A 25829-nucleotide genomic window follows, 5' to 3' on the forward strand; every position below is an offset into this window, starting at 1 on the left:
CCACGGTTGTTTTTATTTAAAAGTTATGTGATGCATCTTCTGGTTTTAGATCAGTAGTGTTGCTGATGTTTTTCAACAGAGTCACAGCATAGCTGAGGTTGGAAGGCACCTCTGGAGATCACCTAGTCCCTAACTCCCTTTGCTCAAGGCTGGGTCAAACAGATTGGGTTACTCAGGGTTGTGTCCAGGCAGGTTTTGAGTATCTCCATGGATGGAGACTCCACAGCCTTCTAAGTGACCTATTCCAGTGTATGACCACCCTAATACTAAAAATAAAAAATGTTTTTTCTTATGTTTAAATAGAGTTTCCTGTATTTCAATTTGTGCTTATTGAATCTTGTCCTTTCATGACACTCCCTCCTTACTCCCTGCAGCCATCAGGAGTCCTGGTTGGAAGAACAGATAGGTATGTTCTTAGGTGACAAGCCAGTGACTCTTTTTTTAAGTTACCATGGACTCTGTGTAGGCTGATGAAGGTTCAGGAACATGACTGCAATGCAATATGTAAGTGCATTTCCAAAGGTTTTATATATTTAGATATAACAGGCACAGAGGGAACATTTTCATCTTGGAGAAAAGGAGAGAAAGAAGTTGTAGCAAATTATTTTTCTTATTTTATGTTTAGGGTTTTATTCCTTTAGGGACCAACATCTGGGGACCAAGATGAGGCAATGTCTATAAATGAGCCTGTATATAAATTTCCTTCTCCTCCACATTGTGACAAAGAACCTGGCAATTTAGATGAAAACTGAAAACCTAACGATTCATTTCAGATCTTTAATTCAGTATGTGTTCTTCAATATATTCTTTTTAATACTGCCTGTACTAATAGCACTTCAAGGAAGTTGATAACTTGATTATATTTTGATTTGTTATTGGTTGTCTGATAAGATATCTAGATATCTAGGTGCTTATATGATACCTGATATCTAGATGCTTATATTGCATCACTTTACACTTCTCTGATTCTCCATTGCCTGGCTTTAGTGTAACTCAGAAAGGGCAGCAAGCCCATGTTGGCAGGGGATAACCAATAAAGGAAAAAGTCAGATCTTCACTTGATATTTTCAGTAGGAATTTACACTTTATTAAATTAACAGAGTAGGACTCCACATATTTATTGAGTCATTTAATTTTCAAGAATATGTCCTTTTTGATAGCATATTGTATATAAAGCTTCTTTATGGTTCTGTTATTATAGTAACCAGTCAGACACCTGAATTAATAGGAATCAAAATTAGAAAGTGAAATGAAGAATTTGGTTTCAATTGTTGATCGGTGAGCAAATTTTCTTGCCTATTTTACTATCTTCTGAATAACCAGCTCCAAAACTGGCTTTGCCAAGCCATGGATCATTTTCATGTGTCAAAGATAACTGGCAGTTTACAAATTCCTTCATGGATTGAAAGATGAGTTGGATTTTATATAATACTGCTTCTCCTTTTCCTTAAAATAGATGATCTAAGAGACACCGAAAGTCTCCCAGGCTGATTTTTATTAGAACAAAACTTATTCAGACTGAGGCAATTTTTTAAATAAAGCAAATTTTGACCTCCTGAGCAAGAAAGACACACTCTAAAGGTCTGAAAAGAAATCTCTCCCCCCAGCCCATGCCCTTGAAAGACCAGCCCTGCAGAACGATCTTGCTTCTTGGCCTTTCAGTTTCACAGATCTTTCTGAATTAGATATGGTCAATGCAGCTTCCTTGGGCTCCCCGCGCTCCTGAAGCACTCCTCACCTGAGCAAAAGACACGGCTTTCCAGGAAAATGTCTTGCCCTGCCACTGGTATGTGCCGAGAAAATATAAACAAAAGCATTTTGTCTTGTGTTGGGCTCTTGTAGCAGAACTGAGAACAGGCGAGGCAGGTCTGCCATCCATCAAAACAATGTCAGGTTCATTATGCCATGTCGCATCAAGTTTTCTCGTTCTTCCCCATGATATAGTTGGGCAAGTTCTGCCTTTGACTTCACTTACCTCCAGTAGTGTAAGAACACGGCTTCAGAGATCTGGGGCTTCTGGCCATTTGCTTGGTGTTGCAGATGAAAAGGTTAGTTATGGTTTCAGAGGTCATCTTACAGAACTCAGCAGCAGTCTGTTACACTGAATTTTGTGAAACGAGATGGCTGGGGGAGGGGGACATTTATTTTGTCAGAGAAAACCCACACCAAAAGTCAAACTCAGAGATAAAAACCTGCACAACTTAAAAATAAGTTTTCAAGTCTTTTGAACTGAACCCATCACTCCGATTATAGGTTTAATTCCAGTAATTTGTATTACATATGTTTTTCCTGCAAGGAAATGCAGGAAATTGCGGGTATTGTTTTAAAACTTGCTTTCTTAAATACTGTAGTTGTCTTTCCTGGTGACCAAAGGAGATAGATTTAATCTGCATCCAGACATCAGTATGTTTTGCTGTAGCAAATCAATGGAGCTAAATAAAGCACCATATTATGAAGCTGTACTGGTCATTTCATATATACTCTATTTAAAATATTCTCCTGTTGGTGTTTTTTTTTGTTGCTGTTTGATTTTTTGGGCTTTTTTTTTTTTAATTATTTTTACTTTAAGTTCATTAAAAATACTTACCTTTAATTGAAAAGAAAACCTAAATCAGCTTCTAAGTATGAATGTCATATGTTCAACTTATATTTAATATTTGCAAAGATTTAGTCCTAAGGCAAGAAATAATGCTGACATAATTTTAATTTACCTGAATGGCTCATGCTAGGACAGGAAAAATTCTCTTTCCCCATATCTCATGAATGTGTACTGCTAGATAAGCCAGAGGTGTATTTGTAAATTGCCTTTTTCTTTTTAACCTGCCAAAATGGCTTTTGTAATGTTCCATTCTTACTGTGTCTCACAGGGCTCCTACTAATTCATGCTTACTCTGTCAGCAGAAAGTTGAGATGGCTGCTCTTTGCTTGTTTTCAAGTTACTGATTCTGAAATTTCAGCTTGAAAAGCAAAAGACAATCACATTTTCCATTTCGCACGTCAGTAAAAAGGTTTCTGGGGTTGGTTGTGGCTTTAATAATATCTGTACAACTCTACTGCCATCATGTTCTGTGCTTGGTACCATCTGTGTCGATTCCCTGTCTCCTAAAAATGCCCCACACTGCCATTAATCTTGAATTTGGTCAATGGCTGGACTAGTGAGGTTTTAGATCTGATCTAGGGTACTCTCTGATTATTAACAACCACAAAAATGTAAGGGTGAGCTGAATATATGACTTAGGTACCCCAAAGTTATATGCTTTCTAGTCTCTACAGTGGGAAGTGTGAATCCTTATTTATACAATGAAGTTCGTTGCACAGGGCAGGGCCTCAAACCTGAATTCAAACGAGGTGCTGGCTAATTAGGGAGTGTAATGCAGCTAGCAAAAAACAAACAAACAAACAAAAAAAAAAAAACAAAACCAACCCAAAAAACCCAAAACAACAAAACACCAAGAAACTCAACAAACAAAAGACAACAAAGGTCAGGGGGCAATAGTATATCTGAAAACCCAGACTCACAGAGAGTTTCAACTTTAGACTGTGTCTACTTTAGACATACTTTTATCAAGGTAAATACGTTGCTGTAGAAGTGGATGTGACTGTAAATAACTCATTGCAATGCGTGACCTAACTTGTTTAAATCTTGAATAAAGATCTCTGAACTGCACCACAATTTTCAGAACAGACATCTTGGGCCTCAGCAGATGTCTTCTTCACAAAAGAAGCCTTTCTGCCGGAGGAAAGCAGCACTCATTCTTGTTGCTTTTGAAGCAGAGCTAGAGCGTTTGAATGGCATAGTAGTTAGGACTGTCTCCTCGGAGTTTTGAATTCTGTGTGTTTGATGTGAATAAATAAATCCCCATGACTCCCACATGAACCAGGATGGTAGAACATCATGCTGTCTCTTGCTTAGTCTTGCTGGCCCATCTGATGGTGGATTCCTTTCTCTAGAATGGCTCAGCATCTCTCATATTGAAGCGTGCACCCTGCATAAAAGGTTGGTGGTTAGGGCACTCTCCTGGGGAGCCAGTTAGGCTTTTGAATGTCTGCAGGCTTAGGAAGCTATTGAATCCAGTGCTCTCACTTGCTGAGTCCTGCAAGCATTAAGCTGATGCGTGATCAGTGGAGATTCCCACCCCTCCTTTTAAAAGACAGTCAGCAAGTCTGCATTTTCTGAGGAACCTCATCTTGTCAGTATGCTCTTGGTATTATTCAGTAATGATTAATGTTTTGGATGCCTTAGGGGACCTACACATTCCTTTGCCAAATTTCTAGATCCTATCTTGGGAGGGATGTGAGAAATAGGCACTGAGCTATTTAGGCTGGGGCAATTCTAAGCATGTACAAAGCAAACACCTAGGAAACTTTCAGGTCAAATGGGGAGGAGAATACTAAGTTTAAGCACCGTCTGAAGTAAGAAAATCTTATGAAGAAGTATTTTGGATTTCATTTTGAACATCTGGGCCTCAGATCTGAGTCAGTACTGTTTTAGAAACTCGTGTTCTCTGATGAATGTGGCTAATGGTCACTGAAGACAGTTATACTGTTCTAGATACACAGAGGAAGCAAAAATGTTAGCAAATTTTAAGATACCCTTTTTTATTTCCAATTTGAGATGTACTTACATTTTGGCTGTTTTACTTCAGGTGATGTCTATATGTGAGTAGTTACTGTTTTTTGATGGACCCTTTAGTTTCCTGATACTCAATTTACAGACTCCCTTTTCTACTTAATAATGCTGTTTTATACTCTGAAACAAAATGCTCTGGACATGAAAACTTCATCTGGCTCTGATGTTAGTTGAAAAATACTGAGTAACTGAAGAGTGTAAGCCATCAGGAGTTCTTAAAAAGCTAAAACATTTGGCGTTCTCATGTATCCATGTTAGTAAATTAGTCAGGAGACACACCATATCTGTTCTCACTTGACAGTGTTTTTGTAACTATTGCTTTGCAATGAGAGGTTTCACACAACTTTACATATCACAGAAAAAGCCATATTAAGATTTTAGGATAGGTAAGGAGAAGATTTCTGCATCAGAAGACTTCCACTTTTTCAGATCGGTACTTACGCTCCCAACACAGGCAGAGTGATTTTAAATTTAATCTGGCTATCTACTTCAGAAGCTATTTCCTATGGATTCATGCCCATTCACACGATCTCACCGCGTGAAAACTCTCACCTTTGAAAAGCAAAGTTCAAAGTTGAGTACACTTTCCTGACTGGAAATATTTGGAGCTCAGTTTCCCTGGGTTGGGAGATATAATATCACATTCTTGTCTGGTTCCCACTGTTCTAAAGGTATCTAAAGATCTTTGTTTTTAGAGTGTGGTGGTTTTTTTTTTTTTTTTTTTTTTTTTTTTTTCTTCTCTTGTCACCTTAACGATCCTGTCTTTGGTCAGTGGAAATCAGGTGCTATTTATTCAATTTCTGCAACACCCACTTCATGGGAATTTGTGTACCATTAGCTCTGCCCATGGCTTTAGAAAAACAAATCTATTCTGCTTTGGGAATGCCAAATGAGACTAGCTGGGGTCAGACAGAAGGGAAGCAGGAAGAGAACAACAGTGAACAAGGAAACATCAGTATGAAAACAATTTCACGTTTATGAATCATAGAGCCTTTGGTGAAATTAATTAAACAATATGTCCTGAGCACATTCAGAGATAGAGTTGAAAGGCAAAATATCTTTATAAAGGTGAAATAAGTTCATAGTGTTATCTGAAGTGCTCTCAAGAGTGTTTGTTCCACACACAAGCAGAATGGGAAAAATTGAAAGTAAGTCGGGGTTTGTGGGTAGACACAGCATTTTATTTTTTTTTAGTGTTACACTAGAGGAAACCACTAACACTTTTAAGCACATAAGCCTGTCATCGGGTGATAAAAAGACAAACTCTCATGTCTCATGGATAGAATAGGCTGATACCAAAAGCGTTTCCATTTTTCCCACTATACCAAAGGCAGTAAATTAGTTTTTTTCCTACAGCCTTTGGACACCTCTTGTATGCTTAGAGCATGACCACTACAGCAACATTCTTGCAAATGTGAAAAGACTTTTCAACCTTTTCAGTCACAGCTATATTTTTACTTCTATGCTTAGAGTTTTAAAAAAGCAGATATCATCCAGTAGAAGTACACCCCTGAATTTGCTGAAATGTAGCTTCAACTTTGTAGCTTAAAGGAAAACATTCTAAAATAATACAAATGTGTACAGCTGTGTACAATTTTGGCAATATTATATAAATTTTTCTATAAAAAAGAGTATTTATGCTTTCTGAGTATAAATAAGTAGGCTTTTGCTATAGTAGAATTTAACTTTTATTTTCTTGTATATTTGTAACGTTATGGCTTTTTTCCTATTTTCTACACAGGTTTCTATTGTTTGCACTGTAAAATGGGCCTGAGATTTTCTCTGTATCTACTTTTTGGGTTTTTGGTTTGTTTTCTTTTTTTTTTTTTTGCCACTATGCAAGTCTCATTTAAACCAGAACTGGGTTTTTTCTTGTTGTTGTGGGTTGTTTGTTTGTTTGTTTTAATTTATCTCTGTGTGTTCTTGCCAATCTTTAATGAGTACATTAAGGCTTACTATTAATGTGAAGAATAAACAGAGTCATATTCTAAAACATCCTGTTCTGACCTGTGCTGGTTTGCATGTAAATTTTAGGCAGGATTCTTTCTGCCTGATCTTTACATTAGTTGCTCTGGCTAATGGAGGATGTTGTTACCTTTCATTCAGTAAAAGAACCATAGACCAATATTTCCCATATTTCCCTTTTCAACATTTTCAGTGGAGAAACCCCCCCAGTATTTGAACAAGGATGGCATGAATGATTATTGCATAGGCACATGTTTCATTGCTGTGTGATGGGCAGGGAAGAGGGGAGGAAGACAGGCATTAGAGGGATGGTGGGACAAAAGGCAAAAAAAAAAAAATGTAGTTGGGTGACAGAATTCTACTCCAAATTCTGTAGTGGTATAATCAGCTGGGACAGTGTTGTCTTCTGCCTCCATATCAATCACTGACATACATCAGATATTATTAAATGCTTTGGATAAAACTGTTTCAGTAATACACTATGAAATTGTATTTTTACTTCCTCAGAGTTTGAGTGTTAAAGAAAATTCCTTTTAACTGTTCCACTAGCAGAAAAAAAGCATTAGAATAGAAACCAGCATATTAGAATAGGTTAGAAACTATCCAGTGCCATTAAAGCTAAGTGCCTATTCCTTAAACCCCACACATTCTGAAACACTTAGATTTGAAGAATATCTGTCAAGGCATGGTCCTACATGAATACTTCCTGAATTTTTATTTGATTTTTCCTTAAGTCAGTGACACTGAATGTCTTGGGATACCTATTATCTGAGGCAGATACGTCTGGTACGTGTCTCCCAGGGCCAGAGACTGCCAGAACCTTGTGCAACTATCAGTGAAATGGACATTCTGCTTGTCTTAGTATGGAAGCTGATAAGAGATGAGTAGTAGAGCACTGCATTAGACTACATTGGTGGATGAACACTGATCAATTAGTTAAAATGAGATTAAAGTCCAAATATTTTGGACTTAGACTTTGCTTGCAGTTTGTTGATTGTTTAGCAGACATGAAAATAGCTTACCTATTTTCTTCAAAACGGGGAAGTAGCTCTAAGGAAAGCTATCTTTTTACAGACTTTGCATCTGTGCGAACAGATTTTTCATTGAGCAGTTGAAAATCAAGTGTCAGAATTTCCTGGAGATTTGGATGCACTCTGGTTTTTGACTGTGTGTAATTTACTTTAATATTTTGGTTTTGTACAAAGCAGCATGAAGGAGCCTCTATCTGTATAAGAATAAAGTCCATGAAGGTTTTATTATTGTATTTGACAAAATGTAAATTGCACAAACTTGAATACCTGAAGCAATTTTGATTTGTAAAATTCTCACTAGATGGTTGTTACAAAATATTGCCAGTCTTCTTGCAGATGGAAGAATTTTCCCAATTTCTTACTTACGGACTTCTGTATTGCAGACCATTGTAGAAGCAGAAGTTTTAATTTTCTTTTGATTTTACATTTAGATGTTTCCAGTTTTGGATCTATATTTGAATCTGGACTATCATATAAACATTTAAAACTTTTAAATTTTATATTAACACTTGAAACTGAACTTTCTTAAAGTTTTTGGATGGTGGTGGAGAATGTTGGTATTCTAGACCAGTCACATATGTAAGTTACTACAAGGAGATTAAAATTGTGAGGAATGATTTTCAGGAAATATTTTTTGCCTTTTTTTTTTGCATATTTTTTGCAGCATTTATTTGCTTCTTACCCCCACCTTTCCCACCCCCACACTGTAAGATCAAAATATATTCAGTTTTCATTGTTTTCAAAAACTCATGTTGTGTTTGGGGGGATGTGAGGGAGGTAGGGCTTCACAGCTCACCAGTCATGTGACAAAGATAAATGAAATATATTTTCTTTAGAAGGCAGTATGTTTGAAAGCTAGATCACCCAATGTCAGAAAGTGGGACAAAATCAGGACAAATGATGGAATCAAAGCCTTACATGATTAGAACAAACTTAGAAATCAATAAACCTGGAAGAGTGCCAGAATGCCTGTACTTACTTGCAGGAGACAGTTCGCAGCCCCCTTGTTCCTATTTCTTGTGCTGACAACTTCCAACTGGGTAGAATATTTAAGATGGGATAACATGAGCCTACTGCTAAGCTGAGTCCTCTACAGTGAGCTTAATACTATAAGTTGCATCTTTAACCAGTGCTGAATAAAGAGAGGGGTAAAATACAGGGTTTTTTTTTTGATTTTTAATTATATTTAGAAAGTCAAGAGATTTTTCAGTTTTTAACAGATGTTTGGTAAAAAGCCCCTAAATCATCTGCTCAGCACCTTCCTATGCTTTCTCCTAAAGATGGTCTATAGTTGTCTTATCAGCTAATTTATCAGCACTTAAAATTTTCTCTTTAAAGTATCTATCAGTTATTTCTCATACAAGCAACAACCCCTGAAGTTTTAGGCTGCTCCTCTAGAAATCTGTATTTATAACCAAAGCTCTTTCAGGAGCCTAAGCATGTCTTGAGGTTCTAATGTAAACGCTGGGATACAGAGAGTTGCCTTTGAATTCATTTCAAAGCTTTAAGTTCCTTTTATTTCCTTTAATCATTCAAATAAAGGCATTATATTGATTCAGATTTTATTTTTTTGAGATAGAACACAATCGACCTAGGAGTTTATTATTGTTGTACCTGAGTGCAGGAAGCATGTAAATTTCAGAGATTACATTTGATTGTCAGCCTTAGTCTCAAATAGACCGTTAGATTTCAAAGATGACCCTAGAGGTCATAAATATGTGCACATATTTATATATATATATATATTTCTCCATCTTAGTTTGAATGTGTATGTGTGTTAATATATCTCTATGTAGATATATATATATCTATCTCCTAATGTGTGTGTATGCATCTAAATGTATAAAAAAAGTTTTGGAATTTGTATTATGTTTCAAATTGGCACAAAAAGCGTATAACTTCAGTGAACCAGCAATCTGAAAAAATGTTTTGCTTTTGAGCAATCCAAACATTTCATTTTCTTTGGATGTAATATTTTTTGTGTCTTAAATTTCAAATTGGAAAATCATTTCAAACATACAAATGGGATTTTTTTGTTTTGAAACTGTCAAAATGGATAACTTCAGCAACTTTAGGAACTTTGTTCCTGAAGAAGACATTAATAAAACCTGTCTTTTCCTCCTTTAATTTCAACCAGCTGATGTTTTCTAGCAAAACAAATAAATTTAAAAAAATAAATCATGAACGGGTGTGCTTTTCAGAGAGAATTCTGCAGTGTTTTGTTAACTAATGGGCAAAATAGTACATAAAGATTAGTTATAACTGTCAAGTAACTTGGAGACTATTTTATCTGAAATATGACACATGTTATTGGTGATATAAAATGAAAAATACACATCCAGTTTAGTTAAATAGTCCCATTTTAAGGGATTTAAACAAAGCTAATACCCAATGATGGATGCATAATCAATATAATGTACTCTCACACTTAAAACTATTTTGAGCTATGGAAAATGTAATTATACTATCAGATTTTTTTTTGGTGGTGAGCTCCAGTCATGACTGGAACATTATGCCTATATTTAGCATGTTTCGGTCTTTTGGTAAAAAAAACAAAACAAAACAAAACTGTATAATAATGTCTAAATTCGTTCCAAAACTTGGGGAGTGATTTTATATTTACGCAGATGCTTAAAGATACTTTGAGCCTGTGCAGCGGAAATAGTGTTATAATAATAGTTGGGGAAGTTTTAGGATGAAAAGGGTCAAGTGATGTAAACCACTACAGAGTGTGCATGTTCTCACTATTGAATTAAATATAAGGGTATTCAGGACAATAGTAGGATTGAGGAAGTGGGGTTGCTTTATTTTTAGGCTTTGATGAACTCAAAGTACATAGTTTTTAATGTAATTCTACACAATTATTCATCTGAAACATACAAAACCTATGAGTGGTGTCAGCAGTAACTGTAAAATGAGTCTCTCCATAGCAAGCCCAGGGACTGTGTGCCTGCAGCTCCGAGGCGTCACTGCTGCTCTATTGTGAATGCTTTGAAAACATTTTATGCAACTTGTGAGTAAAAAGACAGAATAATTACTGTAATTGGAACATCACAAGCTGGGCCCAGGCTCAGCAGCGTGTTATGGAGACCTTAAGTGAGTGGTTGTCTGGTGTTTACTCTTTCCGTAATAGTAAAGGCTGTATATTTCACATTAACACTTTATTTAACATAACTGGATATTTAAAATATACAAAATTATTTATCTGAATAAGTAGTTTCCAAAGACCGTGTTTTTTGCATTTCAGTCAGCACATGCAAAAATACTGGTTAGTTACCCTTTTTTGGGTTTTTGTTTTTGTTTTCTTTAACCAAAGTCCCTTTAATCAAAACACTTTACTGCTTTCTGTTTTTGCCCAAGCAGCTCTTCCAGTGGGTCCTATTGTTTTCCCTGCAAGAAATAAAAATTGATGTTGAAGTTTAGTGTCTTTAATGCAACCCTGCTTATTTACAAAGACTGTTCAAAAGCTGTTTTCTGTAAGCAATGGAGGAATCAGGAATGAAAAAAAAAAAAAAGACAAAAGATGATTTCATTGTTCCCAGCATCAAGGCCCTTTGAGCTTACAAGCATATTCCACATATTCCACAACTCCAAAATATACTCTCCAGTCTTTTCTTAAGAAAACATACTTTGATTTCTCTGAAAAATAAGCTGGAGTATTTCTGGCTTTATATTACTCCTATGACTTTCTGAACAGATGCTCGGGTGAGTTATGTCAGGCAGTGAAGTAGAATCCCAAGGCCAACGCCAAGCTTCATCTCCTCTTCCCTGCAAAGCGGAGAGTGACGCTGTCCCAGCAGGAGGGTGTGAAGGTACTGACCTCCCCAAGTTGGGTTTGCTCCTGGAAGGCAGGGGCGTGCAGCGAGTTGAAGGCATGCAAGAGACTAGGAACACTGCCTAATACTTTCTGCCTTTAGCACTCTGGTTTTGGTTGTTTTCAGCCAGCTCATCATAGTAATTTAAGCTGCATTTCTCCATAGATTGTTTCTTTGATCACATTAGGTTTTTATTCTTTTTTTTTTTTTTTTAAGTTTTGACAAAAATAGGTAATTCTTTTCCAAAAAAGGTTGGTGAAGAACAGGTGTTTTTTCCAGTGCTCATTTTTTTCATTTGGCTTTTTAACAGCCATGCATCGTCTGTGGTTTGGAGATATGTACTAAAATTTAGCAGTGAAGTGCCTTTCATTGTTCTTGTGAAATTCACCCTTTTTTTGTCAAGTTGCAAACAGGGGGAAACCTGCCATTTTCATCTATGCAGCAGGATTATATGTCTTCTTGTATATTTATATATTATATATATAATTCTGTTTGTTTTGCTGATGGTATCACTAATTTTCAGAAGAATTTGTCTTATAAAACAAAACAAAAAACTTTTCCACTGAAAAATATTGATAATTTGATACTAACTTTATTCTGAACTAAGTCATATCAGCTGAAATAGGGACATAAAATTAATGTAGAAGTATCAAAGTATTTCATTTTGTCCAATTCAGGTCTATGTCCTCCAGAAGTGCAGTGGTGATGTATGAGAAGATAAGTACCACGATGACTCAATAAATTGCAAAAGGAACAGATGATGTGGTGCTTCATGGGAAACAAAATTTGTTTCAATAAACATTCTTCTGTGGAAAACTGATTTTGTGTGCACTCCCACAAATTCAATAAGAAACCTCTCTGTAAGAGAGAGAGTTTTTCTGTTGATTTCAGTAGAGACTTAACAGGAAGGATGACTACCATTTGTCAAAACTGAGCTTGAAGTGGATATTGAAAAATTAATTCTGTAACACTTTTTAAGTCATCTTGAACATAGTAAGAATAATGTTGTTGTTAATAATGAAGGATGTGATGTATTGCTCCAAGAATGGAATTAAGAGAGAATGAAACTTAGAGGTCTGAGAGCTGCTCCAAATAAGCCAAAGAAATAATGAAAATCCATCTAAAATTAATTCCTACATTTTTTCAGGCCTCCTTGCTGTTTCCTAACCTTTTAGCAGAGCAGATGAACCAAGAACTAGACTTACTAAGAAATTTCAGACATCTGTTTCAACTTAAAATGCCTCCTTTGTTTTGTACTTTCATCAAGTTTCTTAGAGAAAAGAACTTCACTCAGCCAGATCTCCCCCATGTTGTGATCTATGTGAAATAATCAATAACAGTATGCAATAATCGGCAGTCTGATATACTGACAAATACAAACTAGACTAAGCACAATATGGATCTCTTGTTTCTATAACTATTTTACACTTTCTCAAAGGGCTTAAATTTATGAAGGCTTTAGCGACATATGCCTGCAGGTATAACATTTTGTTTTACTCAATTCCAATTGCATTTGAAAATGTAGAAATTTCTTTGGCATATGAGCTCTCAAATGCTTTGTCTGTGAAGTACATGGTCCGTGAATTCTGTCTTTTTGTAGGGTTTTTCTTCTCAATTTTCCTTTTAACTCCTTAGAAGAAGCTACAGCTAAGCTAATATTAATCAATACCAGCAATGTTTTTCATAGAGTTGCCACTAAGGTATTTATGTCATCATAAATATTAGGGAGAAGGCTTGTGCAGGAGTGGGAGAGCAGCTTGGCTGAGAGGTTAATTTTATCTTCAGTCTGTTTCAATGAAGACATATAAGAAATCAGCTTTTACTACTTCCCCCCCCCCCGCCCTGCCCCAAGTAAGGCTTCAAGTTTAGAATCAATTTTATATCAATGCTATGTAGACATAGTGTTCTAAAAGGGCCATTAGCCTGATCCAGTGTGACAATCCTCATGTTACTTTTTTACCATGCTAAATCCTTTAACCACTGAAATATTTTATATGCAGTGTAAAAACAAACAAATGAAAAAAGTAATCCTTTGGATTTCTTTTTTCAAATTTACTTCAGTAAGAACTGTAGCCCTACAGCTACATGATCACTTTGATCCATGCTCATGCTGAAAGGGGTGGTCTCATACTCTCTTTGCTGCAGCCATTTATCAGTTTCTCACTTTTTCCAACATTACTGTTTGTGCAGCCTTGCATTGAGCTAAATCACTGGAGTGCAAGCTTTTTTGCAGGGTACTGCGGATGGGGACGCGTTGGAAAACAATGCTTTTTTAACATAATGGCTGAAAGCAATGTGCTGGGAATACACAGCTTTGATTACTTCATTGGACTCCATGATACAGTATGCAAAATGTTAATTCCACTTTATTCAGATAAAAATATAGACAGGATGAAGACTAGGTAAAAGACTGAATGATGAGAATAAGAAAAGAAACTGTATTAGATATGTTTAGAGAATGACAAGTGAAATCTTACAGTAGTGGTAGAAAGTGCTAGTGTTATGACCTGTTGCTCTTGTTATCCCTGTTACTGACTTGGAAAAAGGAGTTAGCCACTCAGTAAATTAACAGCCCCCAAAATTTCTACGAGTCTAAAGCTCAGTCTACACAAAGACGTAAAAAGAGATGTCATGGTAGAGAGGAAAGCTGGGAAAGAATTAGCAATACAAGGTTATTCTTTTATAAAACAAACAAACAAAGCCTGAGAACTGAAAAACTATCCTGAAGCATTTTGTTCTCTACAGGAAAATGATTCTGGGGAAAACACAATACTAAGAGATGTCAGGTTATGTCATTGTGCTCCAAATTGACATGAATTTGTCGAACAGTATGGATATGCAAAGGCTTACACAGGTTTGGGCTGCTTATGAAAAGTCATCTCATTGCAAAAGCAAAAATCACTATGATGAGCCAGTACTGGGGTTCTGAACAACAGCCTACAATAAAGATACTGCCACCCTGGAAGGGAATTAACTAGTATTATTAGGGCTCTGAGCATTGATTTCTGAAGTCTAAAATGCAAAATATATGCAATTTAGCATGACTTAAGTTAGTGAAAAATTTAGGGATTAAACACCTAGAGATATTTCCATCAATTGTCGTAGCTCCATTGACTTGGTTTAGTTGCAATTTCCTGGTCCAAGGTCAAATTATTTAGCTGGAAACGTGTGGACAAAAGCAATGAGGTAGAGTAAAATACTGAGTAAACATACATTGAAGATACACACACACACATATCATATGAGATTCTTACAGTGTGATAAAATTGGCTGTGGAATGGTCTACTTAGAGGAAAGTATAAATCACATTGTTTGGAGCTTTTAAAGTGATTCTGAGCAAAGCCCAGTGTAGCGTGCTGGAGTGATCTTCCACTGGCTGGAAAATGGGCTGTATTCCATAGTCTTTCCAAATGTTTTTATTCTTTACAAGAATCCACATAGGAGAAGGATCAGATTTAAGTATTTATGTATGAAATAAGCCATAGAGATTCAAAATTACTTTCAAATCAAAACCAGATTTATGAATCAGTGTTGCTGCATTGTCTTGATTGAAGGCAGCACCTTTGTAGACTATTTGTGCCTATCATTTAGGTTTTGATACCCAGATGTTGGTCTGTAAGCCTGATAGGACCTCTAATAGTAAATTAAGGAATCAGCTTTTCAATTCTGTAGAAAGATCAGATTTGAAATCCTGGTAAGTTTCTGCTTTTTGGTCTTTTTCTCTAAAGAGATTAAACTAAGGTAGTAGCTCAGCATACCTAAGAATCGTCCTGACCTAAACAAATGGCCAACAAACATTAAAGGTACATTTATAAATTTGAGTGCTGTTTGCCCTAAACACCTATCAGCTAAATTCTGAATTTCCCTCACACCCATTGCTCCTTTTTTCAGTTTATAATCTAAATAGTTTCTTTCCAATGGCACCAGTAGTTGTGCCTAAGACTTATTTGGAGTTTCAAAAATATATAAACTCAGATTTTGAAGTTCCTTTAGATACAGGAAAAGAGATATAGCTGCTGCAACAAACTGTTCTGCACACCCACACATGGTAGCCAAAACTAAACCAGGATAAGAACATGTCACTTGGCAGAGATACGAGTTAACTTGCATAAGCAAACCTATAGCCACTGTAAAAACTTAATCTTCATTATGAGATTCCTGTGTTTCAATTCATTCAATATAGAAGCTAAAAGGCAAACACAGTAAACATGATATCCAGCATCACTGGATAGTGGGGAAAAAAATGCACGGAAATGTTCTTGTGGCTCTGTTTTGTTGCTTGTATTTGGCTTTGAGAAAGAAGCTTTGCTTTCTTGATTTGCAGAGGATTTCTAGACTGCTAAATTGCACAATGCTGCAGTAATGCTAAGCTTTAAAATTGGCAACGCTGATAGAGGTCAATCAGTCACTGTGTTTTGGTAGTGTTAGCATTACTCTGTGTTAAACCAGAACTGTGTGAATCAGTCAGCATGTGGTGTCCTTCGGTATAAAATAGAATGTTCGTTAGCTAGATATTTGGATGCAGCAGACACTATCTTTGAAATTTAAGAGAATTCCCACTTTTCTACTCTGGCAGTAGTCATAAACAGATGTCAAGGGCTGAAAAACGATTTCTGACAATATCATGGCTTCTCACATTTCATCATGCCATACTTGAAGAGGGAGAAGAGGCATGCTGCTGATAACCACTCGAAAACAAACTAAGATGTATGATCAGATGGAGAATTACAATGAAATATGTTGATGTTAATGCCTGTTTTTCACTACAGAATAAGCAACAGGTTCCTCAAGAGTATTCTGTTTCTACACCAGTGAAATCCATGTATAACAGGACAAGTTAAGGGCTTGTATCAGGGATAGACAAAATGTAGAGGGCCGGAACAGACTTACCAATTACTCCGTTCCCCACAGACATTAAATCAAGTGTCTCTTGCTTCAGGAGAGTGGATTTTACTTGCAAATCTACAATTAGGATGCACATAGGGCAAGTACCTACTAATTTTCAATTATCTCCTGCAATAGTACACAAGTTTTTCTAATTGCCCAGGAGAGAAAGTTAATGAGAGGATGGACAGCATTTTTATGCATGCCAGGGAAGTCTCCATCCTGTTGCTGATCATTCTTTCTCAGGCCTCACTTTCTAACAGCTGGGATGAACCTGCTGTTCCCAGAGCAGCACGGCTGTATGTGGTATGAGAAGGTGTCCAAACACAGCTTGTCTGTCTGGGAGATTGTTCCCTCCTCCCCAGTATGTACTTGCTGGTTTCAGAAGAGGTGGATAAAAACATATGGCAGAGAGCAGAGCTATGCAGATAGTTTTATTTTAAAGGTGAAAGCATTTCAGTGTTGTCTGGTTTTACCAAGTTGCCAGGAACTTGCTCTAAAGTTTATTGTGTTTTATTTTCTGTGCTTGTGATCACGTGGCAGTGTTTAAACCAAAACCCATGGGTTTGTCCCATGGAATCTTACCTCCTGATGCGCCGTTCTGACACAGGGTGATACCTTAAAAGCAGTGACAGCTACATAGCTGGTAACTTGCTGGAGGCAACCCAGTTATTACTACATGAAAGTATCTTTAACTGACAGCTTGTTCTCTTGCTTCTCATGGTGAGCATGGAGACAAAGCCTCTCAGTCCTTTCAGAAAACTACAAAAAAGGCCTTTGAGTTGATTCTTAAGGAGGAACTCTGATGTCTCTAGTGGGAGCCAGGCAGGTCTCCTTGAAGGCCTGCAATTATTTGCAGTAGACTAAAGCAATTTGCTCCGCTTCAATTTACTGTTTTTACTGTAATTCAGATCATAGCAACTAGTTGTTTTCCAGGGACCTAGATGCACATTTTGCCTGACTCGTTCAGTGAGGTATTCCACAAGCTCTGGGTATCCTGTGATAGTTGGGTTGTAGGACAAGTTCCTTCTGAAGGTTAAATTTCCCCATCTTCTGTTAGCAAGTCTAAGACTTCAGAGGTGTCTGCATGCAAGTGAGGTGGGCAATGGTATTTTCAAGGTTACGGCTCAGTGCCCAATTCAGAAGAGAGGGCCAGTACTCTGAACAGCATAGTTATAGTTTTTGATCATTTAATTTCTTCTAGCAGCACGTATCTGAAAGCTCACATGTGCCTGTTATTGCTCACAGAAAATAAACTATAAAAGATCCCAAACAATTCTGAGCACTGCCCCACCTGCCCAAATCCCATTAGTGACTGTCAACCTACAAAATAACACTGATTGCTGAAGGAGTCCATGCTATTTTTCTATTAAAATTATCTCATTTCTTTTAGCTTACACAGCTGTCTTTTGCTGTCTTGACATAACTGCTTGTCAATTAAAATTCTTGGCACAGAACAGCCTTTACTTATGAGTACATCATCATTTTGATTATTTCTATTCCTCAGGGGAACTAAAAGCATGTAATCTCTGATTTGTAAAGCAGTCTTGTTACAGGTATCTTATTTTGTAGGATTTAAAATAAGGACATATTTGGTTTGTTCCTTTGATTTGAAAGCATATTGTAGTAAAATATGCTTTCTAATAAGGTGGTTTTGAGGTGGTTGTAGCCACAGACCTAACCAAACACATGTACATTGATTGCACAGTAACTAAGCAAATTCTCCCCACCCCCAGGTTGGTTTGCTTTTCCTTTTCCTTTTAAAGCAGTCTTGTCAGGATGAAGTCTGTCCTGAATAACTGCTTAATGTACCTTGATTCTAGACTGGAAGTCACTGCTTTCTCTTGAAATGTGCCTCTTGCACACTACAGTTTCATCTTTTCTTTGTGCTGCTAGCAGAACACTGGTAGCAAGCAGCGGGTTAGCATACCAGCCAACGAAGCTGCTTGATTAAGGTGCTTAATTTAGGAGCTTAACTTTAAACACCGGGCTTTAAGACAGCTCTCATTAGTGTTACACAGCTAACTCGTAAACTCTATCAGGTTCAAAAGACTGTGAATCAATAAAAGCTTTCCTTTTACTTAAACCAGAGCTTTAGAGTTACCTATGAATCAAATTATCACCTCACTGAAACCAAAATTATGCGTGTTAAAATACTAGTGTTTTTTGCCACGGACATGTTAGTCTATTTAAAAGTTGGTTAAATTGTATAGAATAACTTTCATAAAATATGTGGAAGAAGTTAACTTATGTTTTAAAGTTTTTTAGTCAAAGTTATAAAAGATAACATTTAACAGAAAAAAAAAAATCTAGAATGAAACTATATGTAAATTCAGATTCATCCAAAAATGTCATTTTGTTGAAATAGAAGTGTTTCACAGAAAGATTGACTTGGGGACTGATTATTAAAACCAAACAAAAATAACAGCAACATCTTTAAACATTCTGGTTTTTCCACTCTAAAACAGTTCTTAGTAAGGGCTAAAATAGAGTTCAATGCTTATGTGTCGTCAAAACAAAGTTTGCACAACCCTAAATATTTTTTCCCAGTTTGATTTCAAGAGTAGCATAGAGAATTTCTTACTTTCTGTTGCAGAACAAAATATCCAGACCCCTGAAATCTATAAAGGAATAGAAATCTAATTCTTACGTAACTGTAACAGTTATACATCTATACACCTTCTCATTATATTATTTTGCAGTAATTTACTTCAGTCTTAAAGCCTGCATTAAGAGCAGATTCAATAATAGCTAAGTTTAGATTACCATGATGTAAAAATTATGGTTGGTGTTTTCCGGTTAAAATGCTTCAGTACTGTAAACTCAGTTATACATAAAAATCTTACCTTGGGTTTTCTGTGGTGAAATCAACAGTTCTTGAATGAGAAATTTAGCTCCAGTTTTTGCTTATGAAACTAATAGACTAAATGTTATAAGTATTGTAAAATGAATAGTTTTGTAGAGCCACTTTATTTACAAGTTCTGTCATTCATTAAAAAAGAGAGAATTCCAGCATTTAGTTATTACATGCAAATGTTCATAGTGAGAAAATATTCAGTATTATCATTGAATTAAAAGAAGATGTAAAGTATCTGCTAGCATGCTTATGGCAAACACTGTCACAGAGACATGTGTATGTCATATCAGTACCTATGGAGGCAGGAGTTTGGAGAAGTTGGGATGTCTGATGCTAGCAGATAATCTCAGGGTGATTTTCCTTATCAAATTATCAATAAACTGGCCTGTTGGTGATATTTTCTTTGGAAATATTGTGATTAATGTTTTCAAAACATTTTTACTAAAATTCTACACAACAGAACTTGTTGCTTGGAAACTAATAGAAACTGGATTGTGCCTAGTACAAATTCATTACTATAATTAATTAGCTAAATTATGTTTTGTATGCATGCAGCCAAGCTCTATTGAGTTCCTGTTTACATGCACAATATGTAAACTGTTTGCTGTTGCAAGCATACCCTGTTTCTTTAACCAGCCATATTTTTTTTGTCTCTTCCAAAGCATCCATGTTTAGAGTTATTAGTATCTGGAGGGGAATGGGGGAGGGTGGGGGTGGAAAAAGAAGGAAAGATGACATAAAGTCCATGAGCAAAAAGAAAATACAAAAGCAAAATAGCATTCAGGATCACATCTTAATAAGGTATTGCAAGTTTTCCAGAACTTGTTCTAGTCTATGCATGTGCAAATTGATTGTTGGTACATGCAACAAATATATGGTTGCAGCCATATATTTTAAGTGTACCTAGATATTAAAAAATGTGAAATACAGTCTACATTGCCTACACTGTCTATGTGATCTATACAGTTCTTACCATGCAGGTTTTAACAAGGAAGTCTGGTTTCTTCTTACTATAAATTTAAACTTACATTTCTTGAAATTTCCCTCCTTCCACATTACTGTTTAGTGTTATGTAGAAAACATGTGCAAAGTTGTTGTCCTGATCAACTTTGCATTTAATTGCATTTGGTGTTAAGTGTAGTTTAAACAGTTGGCAAATACTGTAAATGTTTCAGATCCCTTACCTACAGAATGTTTATTTTTTGGGAAAAACTAAAGCTCAGAATGATAGCTTAATAAGGTTTTTATTTTACAAAGCAGAGTCAAACAGATAACATTAATGGCTATATCATATAATTAGCTAAATTCCCTCTGTGGTTCTGAAAACTCCAGCCAGGCTTTTCTCACTTGCTTTTTCTGTCTTGGACAGAGATGTTCCATTGTGTAAAGATGCACTATTGTTCCGTTGAATGGAGGAACATGGAAAGAAACAACTAGTGGGCATCTTTAACCTCACTTCACCCTACACTGGTTTTAAAATAAAGCTAATCATCTTCAGTAGAAAAATGAATGATAATATCAAACAGCCTGGAAAGTGAAAAAAGTGACTGCATCTACCAGTTACTCAAAGTAATCCACTACATCTTAGGGTAATGTACTATAAATCAAGATTATTTTGTGACCAGTTTCATTTATATCACCCTGACAGCTAAAGAGAGACAAGTATTTAATGTATTTCTTTATATCCTGCTAGAAACACTGGAAAGGTCTTGCCTCACTGTGAATTGTACTCAAGTCTTACAGGTATTTTCTGTTATACCTTGGAGCCTTATCTTTCTGCTACTGAGGTCAGTGAGAGTTTAGTGACTGAAAACATGTTTGCAGTGGTAACATCCCTCTACTTTCTTAATAATCAATTCAAACAGCTAATAGCTCTAAAGGAAGCCTCTTATGTCTATGTTGCTTCCTCAGCAGTTGAACATTTTACTTAAAGAAGTGTTAGCTTCTTAGCATTCTTATTAATTGATATTCTTGATCTCAAGGTAGGCTATAAATAGTACCCTTCTGCTGTCTGTGGTATGCAGTACTGCAGTTCTCACTTTCCTTGCATGTCTGCTCTTAAAACCACATTTTTTTTCCCCAGTATCTTTATATGTAATACACAAATGACTGGATTCATTGATTCCAGTTTATGGTGGCATTTGGAATTTACTGAGCAGATTTAAGTTTCAAGCAAGATTCTTCACTTGCGAAAGTAAACTGAAAGTCTGCAGCGATTTTTGTGTTATGACATAGTATTGTGGACACAAAGGCAACTGCAGTAGATGTGTCTGGGTTGGCTCACTCTGGACAACACAGGACAGAACCTGGTCAGTGGGGCATCAGGGAAGTCCAGAAAGCAGAGAAAATTCATCTGTGTGATTCACTGTACTGCTATGAATGATCTACAGTGATCAAAGTTTGCTTGTTTAAAACTAACTTGAGTACCTTTTCATGACACTGAAGTAATTTATGTGGGTGCAGTAAATGTCATTTACTTTCCTCTAATATGCATACCAACCTTGTTAGTTTTCAAATAGCAGCTCTTCATTTTGTCTCTTTGACAGGCATTTGCTGCTTCTGCTTTCCATTCCAAAAGGAGCAACCTCCTCCTGCATCCTCATTAATGCAGTGACTCAAAATCCAGTGAAGTTTGAAGTCAGAACTTAACTTGGTTTTCTTTAATTACAGGTAAGGATTTCTCATTATTGTTTTACCTCAACTGCCAGGGATATGATCGTTAGGACAGGAACAAAAGAATATACATTTTTAGATTGTATTTCCTTATTTTCAGCTTTGTGGCTTCTTTCTGATGAATGAACAAAACCCATCACATACCAAGTAAATGTTACAGGAAAAAATTACTCCTGAAACATATTAGCTGCCTGCAGTGACATCCCAGGTCTTAGTTCAAAGAAAGTTGTCCTGAGCATCACAGACACGTTGGAATATGTCCCTCCCACATTCTTCTGAAACCACAGACAGGACATCCTGCACCATAATAATAAGGCCTTGTGGGTTGTTAAGAGCCGGGAAAGTGCAGCACTAGAATAGGGGAGAGAAGTTATACTTGAACAAGAAATAATTGGACCTTTCTGCTAGACTCCGAACTACCAAGCTGATTCCTGAACTAAGTTCAAAGGACTGATTTGTGTTTTCTACATCATTTGAAACATATTTAAAATGGTATGATATGATATGATGGTAGGATAATACCTGCTCTTTGTTTCAGAAGGGAACTGTCTCGGTTATACTTTTATTGTGATTGTCCTTGAGAATTTTTTATTAGGTCTTGGAACAAACTAGGCCTATAGGAACAGAACTTACAAGTGAAATAATACTTCTTTGGCAGTTAAATATGTACATATATATGCACTGTGCTATTTACTGTTTTTCAGTCTCAAAGTGCAAATTCATAATTAATGCTGCTAAATTCTCTCACAAAAACCTAACTGGAAGATATTTTGGGGGCATTGCACTGCTAAGATTCGGAGATCTTTTTGAAAAGCAAATTGTACTTCTCTAGACAGTGTGTACTCTGTTCTCTGTTACTTGTTTAAGAAGAGGGCAGATCAGAGACTAATGAAATGTCCATGGATATGCATCCAAATCCAGTCCTGCTATGTTTGGTGAATAGCAGCTGTTTATGGGTGCTATTTACTTTGAATATAGAGTCAAGAAAGGCCCCACCATTAAACTGAATTTGTCTGAGGTGTTCTTCTCAAGGTACATGAGCTTTACCACCTAAGAAATACTCATACTTTCATTTAAACAAGCATGTTTTCTATTCATTATTTACTTTTCCTTCTGTATTCATTATAAACTTGTTATATATTTAATGCTTACTCAGAAAAAGAAACATTTTTCCTTCCTTCATAGAAAGGCCAAGAAATTAAAATGGTAATAGTAACTCCAAGAAATGGACAGCAAACAAGTAGTAGTTTTAATAATGTGAATCCTTCATAAAAGGAATTAAGTATTTCTCATAGTTTTCTCATTCAGTTTTGCTTGAAATCTTCCTTGTATTTTTTTTTCCTGTTTCAAAGTGGCTTTATTCAAAACCACACTAGAGCATAGTCTCTACTGTCCTTACTGCCAAGACTGTTTGATGGTATCAGAGACAGAAACCCTCTGAGAGAATGCAATATTCCATTTCACCAAAACGAAAACAAAATCCTTTGATTGTAGCAGTCTGTTTCTTTTCTTATAAGGACTGTGGACATTTTGGCAGCTGTGCTGCATTTCTTGTGATTTGTGGTATTGTTTATTATGAAAACAAATTGTCCATCTATTGGAGGATATTTGAGCCAAATTTGCTGATGTCAGAGAAGATACCCTGTGGCTGAAATGAGGTTGTTATAATCTGTGCAGGAACTTAAGATGCTTAGAAAACTGCTGCAGAGAAACATCCCCACTTTGCAGTTTTGGAACATTTTTAACTGGGAACCCAACAGTGTAAAGTGAAAGTAGGGTCGAGCTTTTGGCTTTGGATTAATTTTTAAATGGAAGACATAGAGCTGCACCAATGTCTGGCAGCAGTCTCCAAGAGCAGAGGGTAGGAGCCACTCTTTTAATGAACAGTGGCTCACCTCCAGTGGATCAGCACATATTTAAACTGATCTCAGCCCAGTACCTGCCCTTTCTCTCAGCAACAACATCACCATGAATGCCAGGGAAATCACACCTGCAGTGGAGGGAAACCTCTGCCCCAGCTGAACCTTTCCTCTGGCAAACATAGGCAAGTGCTAAGAGAAGAACAGCACAGGGATTTTCTAGTGCCTTCCCTGCCTTTGAGATACAATGAACTCCATGATAAATTCTGATGAGAAACACAAATTAACTGCTGCTTTCCATAACAGTGTAGAAAAGCGGATTTCCTAAGCACTGATGATTATTGCTGCCCCGTGGGGGAAGTGCCAAGCCATAAAAGGTTGCATCAGAACTTTCCCAAGCACTAAAAAGATCAGAAGAGGCATGACCGGTGAAAATATGAGAAAGTTTTATTGGCCTTTTCCATATTGTATTTTTGTAGGAGCTTCAGGCAAGGGACTGTTGCCCAGCTGCTTGCTGGGTGAAGTATGTTGTTCTGCATGCTAGGTAGTGGGGTGAGGAAAAAAACAGCTCATTTGCATTGAAAATAAAACATTATAGAACCCTTAATTGTGAGAAATATGATGTCTTGAATTGTATCTATTAAGTAGTACTTGTACTAGCCATGTGTCACTGCTGTGGGCTGAACTGCATCACCACCTCTGTGATCCGGTGTCATAATTATATTGTGTAAAGACAATTTCATAGTGAACCATAGCCTTGCTTCATATCTAGCTTTATTTGGCTGTGACAGTGTACTTTCACAGCAATTAGTTCAGTCAGTTCCATTAAATATAACATGTTGCAAGCCTTTCAGCTTCACTCTGTTTAAGTCTGCAAAACTGACTTCTAAGATTGACAGCGTGATAAGGAGACAGCAGTGCCCTCATTCCCCTTGGAATGTGTAAATGTAGAAATAGTACATACTGTTTGTTTGTACTTCATGTCTTATTAATATCTGTATCTTATATATAACCTAGCCATTCTATAGATGTAATTTGTGAATGTAATATACTTCATTCCAAACACATCTGACTTTCTGGCCCACCAGTATGAACTCCATACAGGCCACAGGGCTCCACTAAATTGCTGCTTGCTAGCTTTATGTAAACCCTAGTCAAAATGTCTTTTTTTTTTTTAATAGAAATTAGCTTAGATCAATAAAATAGTTTTAATTTCACAAATGGATACTCCTTGGGAGATTGGATTAGATCTCAGTTTCCCTCTTTCTTTAAGGGCAAAAATATTTTAGCTGAAAATTGCATAATTATGTTTCTTTTACCTAAGGCAAGTTCTGCCAGTGAGCCACCATCAGAGGTATGCATTTAAGCAGGAAACCAGCATTTCTGGCTGGAAAGAAAAGCAACATTATCTCTACTTTGTTTACTTTGACTGGACTAGCAACGATTTAGCACGAACACGAGAGTTTTGCCTGCACATAGCTAAAGGGAGAGAGAGTGCCTAGAAGAGGGAAAGAGATGAAGTCCATATGTTAGATACTGATGTATATACATTCATGCCTTGCTTAGAAGGTTTAGTATACATCACTGAGCAAAGCTGTGAGATGTTATCTCATTGCCAGTACATCAGCCTGTTTTGCTTGGATGAAAATTGACCACCCTTCAGAATGCCAAGTCATTTATCAAAATAAAAGACCCAAAACTATCTGTGAGAGGCAGAGCACAGGGTTGGTCGAGAGTGTATGCTGGAATGCATTTAACATCTCTGAACTTTATGCAAGAGAGGTAGAATGCAGCTGCTATTAGCACGTTCCTCTATACTCCCATAGGAAAATTTGTTCTGTGAAATTCAACTGACCAGATAACTATAAAGGGAGAAGAAAGAAAATGATAATACATGGGCTATGAAACCTTATCTTAAATTGGTCTAGTAATACTGAGGAGAGGTACTTACATTACTGCTTTTATAATTACTGTAAACAGGTTAAAGCTTTTTGTTACTGAAACCATATGGAAAAAGAATTCCTTGTCAAAGAAATTGATACTTCACTCAGCATGCTGTTACAGCTTAAATAATTTTAAAGTGAAAATTGAGAGGGTTTGAAAAATTGTCTTGCT

General features: G+C 36.5%; 1 long non-coding RNA gene across 1 annotated transcript in view; it reads left to right on the forward strand.

Annotated features, from left to right (window-relative positions):
- LOC116960831 overlaps positions 1-25829 on the forward strand; it is a 108923-nt gene that overhangs the window by 48087 nt on the left and 35007 nt on the right. Inside the window, exon 2 of the long non-coding RNA XR_004406618.1 lies at positions 21729-21852. This is a non-coding gene — a long non-coding RNA (uncharacterized LOC116960831). The remainder of the gene's footprint in view (positions 1-21728; positions 21853-25829) is intronic.

This window comes from Tyto alba, unplaced genomic scaffold (assembly GCF_018691265.1).
Source record: "Tyto alba isolate M040663 unplaced genomic scaffold, T.alba_DEE_v4.0 Super-Scaffold_16, whole genome shotgun sequence".
Taxonomy (NCBI): Eukaryota; Metazoa; Chordata; class Aves; order Strigiformes; family Tytonidae; genus Tyto; species Tyto alba.